This window comes from Lissotriton vulgaris, chromosome 3_1, assembly GCF_964263255.1.
Source record: "Lissotriton vulgaris chromosome 3_1, aLisVul1.2, whole genome shotgun sequence".
In the NCBI taxonomy this organism is placed as follows: Eukaryota; Metazoa; Chordata; class Amphibia; order Caudata; family Salamandridae; genus Lissotriton; species Lissotriton vulgaris.
In genome coordinates, this window is record NC_141689.1 from 833958375 (window position 1) to 833965859 (window position 7485).

Below are 7485 nucleotides of genomic sequence, written 5' to 3' on the forward strand. Positions count from 1 at the left end.
TAAAATTGGAGGAAGCCGAACTGACAGGCTGGGAGAGGGAGACCATGATCTGGGTATCGTCGGCGTAGGAGACTACCTCCATCCCAAAAGATCTTATCAGTCTGGCAAGTGGGGTCACATAGATGTTATAAAGGGTCGGACTTAATGCCGACCCGTCCGACCCCTGAGGGACCCCACAATGCACAGACAGGGATGGAGATAGAAACTCCCCCAGCTTCACTCTCTGTTCCCTCTGGTCAAGATAGGAGGTCAGCAAACTAAGAGCGGACCCCTCCACCCCAATCTCCCTCAGGCGAGATGTTAAAACCGAGGGAGAAAGGGTATCAAACGCAGCCGTAAGGTCTAACAGGATGAGGAGGGTGGTCTGGCCCTTATCAACTCGGGTGCGACTTTGGAACAGGAGAATCAGGTTTAAGACTTAGCTCAACATCCAATGCGCTGAGTTGGCGATGCAGCGCGCGCAAGGTAAATAATTGTATTTATTTATTTACTTACTTTACTCCTTTTTGTCGTATTTCTGAGTCCACTATCCCCCCACCCTGCCCCTCTCCACCCCACCGCCATACAGCACTCCCTCTGCGAATCGTCACTGTATCTGCCCCTACATGTGTAGTAGTAAGACTCCTTGTATTGTGAAAGTCTTAGTGCATTGACCAATGGTTTGCATTTTGTATGACATGAGAGTAAATACAGCTTCCCTACAAAATGGGCGCATATTGACTGTATCCTTGTGGGTAGAAAGTGAAGACCCAGAACTGAAATGAGAGAGAATGGAGAAAAGGCTAGTCAAAAAAATTCTGTGAGGTCCTTTTTAGCAAAGGACGGATGCTTAGTTCTTCCTTAATGGCTACATAGGGTATATGGTAGAAGTAAGAAATAGGTCATAGGTGTCCCCTTGTTAAAGCTGCAAAAGTTTCTAAGCACGGCTGCCCTTTTATATGTGCCTAATTATGACTAGTCAGAAAGGCTGCTGACAGCCAGGTGCTGAGATCTCATGCTTCATTGTGTCTTTGCTTTGTATACTTCTGCTTGGAGCCAGCACTACTGCTGCTGTTGTGAGAGCCTTCACCTAGCACACAAGCTCTATCTGACTGAGCAACAGTCAGAATAATATATTTGAAAGAGAAGCACCCCAAATCAGTGCATTGTCATGCTCTCTCTGGAAATGAATAATAAAGTGGAACTGTGACATGATCAATCAGTAGGTCACAAGAACGGAGGTAACAAAATATCTCTGTTTATTAAGTGTCTTATTTCTTACAAGATTTATAATAAAGTCAATGAATAAAACTCCCTGTGAGCTATTTTCTTCTCTGTCTTCAATGTTTATATGTCTTTCTCTGATTTACTGGAAAATGCATTCCTCTTTCAATTACATTCACTTCAATTAATTATAGTCCCATTCTTTTGTGTGTGGCTTCTCAACAGAATACTTCCTCTGATGGCACAACAATGTACGGGTCGGCTGTCAAAGAAGGGACTTTGTACCACCTACCCTATTTAGAGTAAAACCTGGCTGTAAGGGACAGGGAAATAAATAATGACACCATCGCCCTGGGAGAAATCTCCAAGCATGTAGGATTTTTTATGTGTCTAAAACAAACTCCCAAAGCATAAGTTTGTTTTTGAACATAAAAAACCACACAAATTTCTTTAAAAGTTTGCTAGCCAGCCATCATGTTTGACTTTACTGACCTTCAACTGTTTTGTCCATAGACAGGAACAAACATGATAGCAGTTCCTGCCAATGTCAAGAGATGTTCACTGGGCCAGCAGAAAACTCCAACAGGTACATGCATCAAACTCGGCATTTGCGATTCCTTAATTGCGATTTTTAAGGAATCGCAATTAAGGAATTGCAAACGCCTATGCATCAAGAAATCGCTAAATAAATTGCGATTTCTTAGAATTCCTTAATTGCGATTAGCATTTTGCGAATCGCAATTAAGGATTCCCTTCCCATTCATTCCTATGGGCCTAGAGGCCCATAGGAATAAATGGGAAGACAATCTCAATTTGTGATTCGCAATTAGCTAATCGCAAATTGAGATTGCGATTTCAAGGGTGCAGGGGTGTCCAAAGGACACCCTGTTGCACCCCTGAAATCAAACAATGCACATATGTTGTGTACACACATGCCCTAAGGGCATGTGTGTGCACAACATGAAAGTTAAAAAAATGCAAAAAATTGTATTTTTCTAACATTTCGCAAAATTACCATGAGGTCCAACCTCATGGTAATTTTTTCTCTCTAATTGGGAATTCGCAATTTTTTTTAGTTTCATGCATTGCTTTTGAGGAATCGCAAATTTGCGATTCCTTAAAAGTAATCGCACTTGAAAAAAATCGCTAAAATAGCGATTTATTCAATTTTAAGTTGATGCATCCCAAATAGTGATTTGGGAATTGCAAACGGCCGAATTTTGCGATTCGCACCGTTTGCGATTCCCAAATCGCTTGATGCATGTGCCTGCAAATTTGGTGAGTGGATGTCCCTCAGGATGTCGTGGGTATTGTCCTCCCCCTCCTGAAGGAGTTAACTCTGTCCCTAAAACTTTAAATCTGATTCATAGTTTTTATTACTTCTGTCATGAAACTGGAATGAAGCCGCTCAATTACACCGTGTTGGTCACTTCATAAGGAGCCCAATGCAAGTGTTTCTATTTGTATAAAATCATCCTAAATATCAGATGCTTCTATGTTAATGGGGTACAACATTTCCATACAAATCATTGTTGTTAGGTATTTTAGTCTGATTTGTTTAATTGAACCAGGATTAAAATTCCAGAATGTACTGATTTCCTGCAGAAAGAAAGATGTGTTAATAACATGGAGCATCTTCGAAATTCTATATCAGGCCATTGGATTGCCATGGCTGTGTAAGTAAGAGCGAATATATAGCTTTAGAAGAGTAAACAGCTTTAACTAGTCTTGCCAATGTTCAATTAGCGTTATCATTAGTTACATCTGCAGGTACATTTTAAGAAGTTGGAGCTTTTGTGGCGCACAAGACAAATCCATGAAGGGCCTACTACGCAGTTATGATGTGGCCCATTGTGTAATGGAGTGGCATTCTGTGCCATGTCTGTCAAAATAATTTAAAATCATTCAAATATTTGGGACTTTTAGATGTGGAAGTTAGTGCCCGCATCTGAACCCGTTTTTAAGTACTAAGAGCCTCATTTTACAAAATCACAAGGTTTGTGACCACAAAAGTACTTAGAATACCCTTTTTATGATTTTGCAATTTCTTTAGACTAACAAAAGTACTTTTGCAATTGTTTCTGAAATTTAAATAGAAGGGTTAATGCAGGGATTTTCTCCAACCCTTTCCAATTCAGAAAGGAATTTATTTATAGTGTGTGACTAACTACAATTGCTGTCACAAACTACTGATCAGCTAACACCTGAGTTTTGGTGGTAATTAATTTGCAAAGGGGAAGGGAGCGCTTAGGATAGGATTTTGGCAGCCTCCAGGCCGGGGGGGGGGGGGGGGGGGGGCTCGGGGGACAGGTGGGTATGGGGGAAGGATTCCAAAAACTTCCGGTCAAACAGTGCAGAATGTTTAGTATTTAGACAACAAGCTATGTGCATGCCTGCCTTCTGAAAAGCGCAAAATCTGTACTATTCAGCCAACAGCCAGTTAAATATTTAAGTATTCCTCTTATTTGTACAGCAGCCTGATGAACAGTACCAAATCTCTATTATTAACCAGTAGCTGGGTAAATAGTGAAGTTTTTCTGCTATTTGTGCGCCTGCCAGTCGCACAATGCAGAAACTCTGTTTAGTCAGGGGCCAGTAAATAGTGACGTTTTTCTGCTATTTGCATGGCTGCCAGCCAGTCAGCAGAAAATCTCTACTATTTAGTCAGGAGTCAGGTAAATATTTAAGTTTTCCTGCTCTTTGTAGGGCCATCAGCCAGACAATTCAGAATCATTTAACCAGTGGCCGGGTAACTATTGATATTTTTCTTCTACTTATACGTCCGCCAGCTGAACAATTCAGAATTTCAACTGTTTAGCCAGTAACTGATTAAATAGTAAAGTTGTTCTGCTATTTGCACGGCCGTCAGCCAAACACTATAGAATCTCTATTATTTAGCCAGCGGCCGGGTAAATGGTGAAGTTGCATTGCTATTTTCAAGGCTGCTTGACAAATAGTAAATATTTCTACTATTTAACCAGTGACCAAGCAAATAACTGAAAAAATTCCCTATTTACCCGGAGGCTGGGTAAATAGGCACTGCCTCTCTTTATACATGCCCAGCAATGTAATGTAATGAGGCCTTTACTCTCGCCTCAGATAAACCCCCAAACTTTGACACGTGAACAGCAAGAAAAACTACAATTTACAGACCTTTTTTTCATTCATAGTAGAAAACATTCTCATTTTATAAAGCATTATCAACGATGAAAATATTAGCAAGATTATTAACCTTTAGACCTTTCCACAAACCACAAATAGGGTCTAATGTGAGAAATAACCTTTCTATGTGCTGTCACCAAGATGGTGCAGCCTAGAATTATGCCCATCAGAGTGGAGGAATTCCCCAAATTCACCTCGTGACGGTACCACCGAATAAGTACATTTTATGATATGAGGAAAAGGGTGGAATAAGATAAACGCGGTAACAAGCACTTTGAAAATACAAGCCTAAATTAAAACACCAGATCACTTTCTATCTAAAGGGAAAGCCATTGTGCAGTAAATATCGCGTTCATAATAAGCTTTTGTAGCGGTCTTCAGAGTAGCCGCATTATAAACGCCATTTAAAAACTCAATCCATCCTACCCTAGTAAACAACCAGTCAGTCGGGAAGGCATTGTGCTTTTTCCCCTACTGCACCGTACACTACAAAACAACCACAGTCGCACCACAATTGTTAATTCTGGTTTTTTTTTTTTGGGGCACGGGGCAATTCTCAATCCTCGAGGGTAAACCAAAGGCAGCGCATTCGCATTAGCTGAAATTATAATCTTAAAACGTGTTTTGCTTAGTTTCTAACCAGAGTTGCTGAGAGTTGACGACCTGCCGCTCTCTATTTCCCAGTGTTCCTCCTACGTTCGCGCCCCTATCTCGTACTTACAGTCGCTGCCTGTGCTGTGTCAGTAACCGAACGCCACCTCTCACTCTCCTCGACTTTTTTTGCCGGAGCTCTCCCATAACAGTAAACTCTGCCCGCAGGAATTACAACGCGTCACCGCCTGCCTCCTAGGATTACCGCGGATTCTCTCTCGGCCCGGTGACTGACTGAAGGTTTTTAGGCCCGCTGCTGCCATCCTATGGCCAACTTGCGTATCCACCCTCATTACACTTCGAAAGTGAAAGAAATACCAGACGTCTGACATAGTTCAAATTATTTAACAAGCTTCTACTTTAAGGCCCTGTTTATACTACCTTCTCTGTTTACATTACGTACCACCTAACGTCCTCCATCAAGGTCCCGCCCCTGTTACCCATATGAGTTTCTGCTTCATCGATGTGCATCTAAACACTAGAGACTGAGACTCACCTGAGAGTCACTAGTAGTGTCTTCTCCAATAAGTATCACCCTTTCTAGGTTGTCCTATAAACATGCCCACCTGTAGTTCTAACACCTAGTCTGTCTTCTCCTGTGAGCACCAAGTCACTGATTATAAAGAACAGATGTCAGGCATCAACTGTAATAAGTTATTTATTACACAAGTTCTGACATAACAAAATGTTGCTTTTCAGTCTTCTGCTCTGTTTTCTAGCTTACAGGGACAAGTAGAAAGAATAGGTTTATTTTGTGTACTCCTTAGATAATTACAGAAGTTAGAAACGTTCTGCATTTCTACATTCTGAGATGCAGGTGCAGCTTTTTTTAAACAAAAATGGACTTGTATTGAACTGTTTCCAATATCTTTTTGCAGCATATATCTAGTAAATTTGTGATGTGTTGAATTTTGCACGAGATTCTACTTTTATTCTCCATGTTTGCAAACATGCTATCTTTATCATATGCAAGAGCTACGCACCAAGGTTTTAAATGTTTTGTGGGAAAGGTGATGCCTTGGTCCTCTATATGGTTATGTAACTCCTCAGTGAATTGTAATATCCTTATAATGTACTGCAGGGACACTGTATGTGTTATATAATACTGAGATTCTGCAACCCTTGCATAAATAACTGCCTATAATTTCTTTATAATCAGCGACTCATGATGTCTCCAGTCATCGATTATAAAGAAATTATGTCAGAACGTTTCAGCCGAGAGGAGTTGGCCTAAGGGCTAGGGCGGTCGACCTTGAATGGAGAACTGGGTTCGAGTCTCGGCAGTGACGCTGAACATCCTGTGATTCTGGGCAAATCACTTAATCTCCCCGTGCCTAACAAAAATGAATGTGTCTTCATGTAATGCAACTGGTGCTATGTAAAGCGCTGTGATACCTGACTCGGGTCAAGTTCCCGCTATATAAAACTCTGTAAAAAAAAAACTCCACTAAAATAACTTATTACATTTGAGTTCTGCTATCACAATGACTGCTGCCAGAGCCAGCAGGTCAGGTCACAGTTTTTAATTTAAATAGATATTTCAAAACTTTCTTTTCTTTCTTCTGCTCAGTTTTTCTAGCTGTCCAGTGGCAAGTTGAAAGGATATATTCATGGCAACATGTTTATTTTTTTGCACTCCCTATGTAATTACAGACAAGTTAAACTCTGCATGTTTGTACGCATTCCAAGCTACTGTGGACTTTTTTTTTATAAAACAGACTTGTATTAAACAAATTTGAATACCTTTAAAAAAAAGTAGGCAACAGCTTTTTCATTTGTTTAAATATGCAACAAAGATTCAAAATATATACTTCATGTTTGCAACCATGCTCTCTCTTTCATATGAAAGAGTTATACACAAAGGATTTAAGTGCTTTGTGGTATAGGTGATGTTGTGACTAACCCTGGGCATTGCAGGCATAGTGCCTCTACATGTATTTCCACAGAGTTTGAAAAAGAAACTCAGTGGAAATACGCTACTCTCCCTCCCCCTCCTAAATTCTTTAAAAATTACAAAAGAAGCTACTATTTTAATTTTTAAAGAATTTGGGGGGGGACCTTATGACTCCGCTCCGTCACAGAGTTGGAGTTTTTCCTACCTAGGCATTTGCACTGGAGCACGGAGTAGGCAAATCTCCACAAACTCCGCTGGCGGAGCGGAGTTACCCGCCCAGGGTTAGTTGTGACCATGCATTATATGGAATGAAGTAGCCCCTGCCATATATGATGAACCTAGTGAAAGTCACCTTAGAGTTCTATAACCTTATAAATGAACTCAGCATTTAGCCTTGTTCCTCTACGGTCATTGAACCCCTCAGTGACTTGCAATATCCTCATGATGTATGGAAGGTGTTACTTTATCCCATATATTATGCCATCCGGTCTCATTATACTTCCAGTGGTCTTAGGGTTTGAACAACAAAGACTAGTGAAAGGAACAAACCAATCAGAACAAAAGACAGTGTAGAC

The 7485-nt window shown here is 40.7% G+C and overlaps 1 protein-coding gene across 1 annotated transcript in view; it reads right to left on the bottom strand.

Annotated features, from left to right (window-relative positions):
- NXNL2 (nucleoredoxin like 2) overlaps window positions 1-5169 on the bottom strand; it is a 151438-nt gene extending 146269 nt beyond the window's left edge. The window contains exon 1 of the mRNA XM_086963054.1: window positions 5087-5169. The gene's annotated coding sequence lies outside the window, so the exon portion shown is untranslated. The remainder of the gene's footprint in view (window positions 1-5086) is intronic.
- Window positions 5170-7485: the final 2316 nt, after the last annotated feature.